Consider the following 1,534-nt stretch of genomic DNA (forward strand, 5'->3'; position numbering starts at 1 on the left):
CCCCGCAATAGCAACCTGACTTAAATGAAAACTCAGCACACGGATAATTTTACTTAAAAAATTTACCACTTAAGGGCTAATCATGCCGTGTGCCATCTCTTGGATGGCACAGGGACCATCAGGCCATCAGGACAATACAGGCAGAGGGTATTCATCAATTAATCCATTTGGTCCCCCACACCACACACCTGGTCAACACCAGCAATCCTGACTAACTTCACAAGACATCCATCGCCACTAGGACCCGTTGAGGGGGTTTTAACAACAATGCGCTACAAACGACAAAGTCAGGACTCGCCCCATAGACGGCCATACTTTCACCAAAAGCGACGTCTTTAAGATCTTAAAAGAAGCCGTCTGATTACACCCATCGACCTTGGTCAAGAAGGTAAAAATATTTCTCTTGTGTGAGGGAGCCCTTATAAAAAAAATAAATCTCTTGCACACTTTCCTCTCTTCCCACATCAGTACATGGCCGACCGAACAGTATCAGCGGGACCAGCCACTGGATCACGGACCGAGAACAAGCAGAGATCATTACCAACATCGAGGAAGAAAACCAGAGCCCGAGGGTATTCGGCGTTATATTCTGCAGCACCGATACCGACGTGACAAGCGCACCACCATGACAATATACTTCACCACCTTAGCCGCGACTAACCAGGCTGCCACACATGGTCTCCACTGCTTCCGCATCAAGATTCCACCCTTCCAAGTGGAGAGGGAACGATACCATGAGCTCCAAAAGGGCTTTCCATGCTACAATTACTCCCACCCCACTAAGTGTCAGCACTCCATCCAAAAGTGCAGCCTTTGCGTCCAGGACCATTATTCCATCTGTAAATCCACAACCCATCGCTGCCTTCTCTGCAACGGCAATCAACCTGCAATTTCACACTGCTTTCCCGGCAGCCAAGAAAAAATCAAGGCTCAGGTTAAAACCAAGACAGCCAACCTCCTCAACCCCGCCATCAGAGCCCCTGATGCTATACCCAACACCTCAGCTCTCACCAACCAACCAGACGATTCTTACCAAACAGTGGTTCCTCCTACCAGTCAAGCCAGCCTTCACAATGGGGACCCCAGGGGCCCCCAATGGGGACTTACTACCACCGATTCATCAGGGAACTGAATGTGCTGTACCTAGACAATGGCCTGGACCCCATCACAGCCCCTGATGCAAGTCTCACTACCTCCCTTATCACACCTGGGACTTCCACAAGGTCGACTGCTAGATCGATATCAACTCAGACGTCAGCTCTACTAAAGACTCAGGCTGCAAAAACAACAGCATCTTCCATTCCAGCCCAAAAGCTTCCTCCATCACCTTCTCAGCAGAAGCGCTTGCAGACGTGCTCTCTCCGACCACAACCACCACCGACGTTACCGAACCAGCTTCTATCACAACTCGTTGATTTCAGAGCCAGCCTCAACCTCAGGATACGAGACCAAAACCCCCAACAACGAAATACGCCTCGGACTTCTCAGACGAGGAAATTTCATTAAGAACTCCATTGCCACGACACTTCCCCTA

This window comes from Procambarus clarkii, chromosome 12, assembly GCF_040958095.1.
Source record: "Procambarus clarkii isolate CNS0578487 chromosome 12, FALCON_Pclarkii_2.0, whole genome shotgun sequence".
Classification (NCBI taxonomy): domain Eukaryota; kingdom Metazoa; phylum Arthropoda; class Malacostraca; order Decapoda; family Cambaridae; genus Procambarus; species Procambarus clarkii.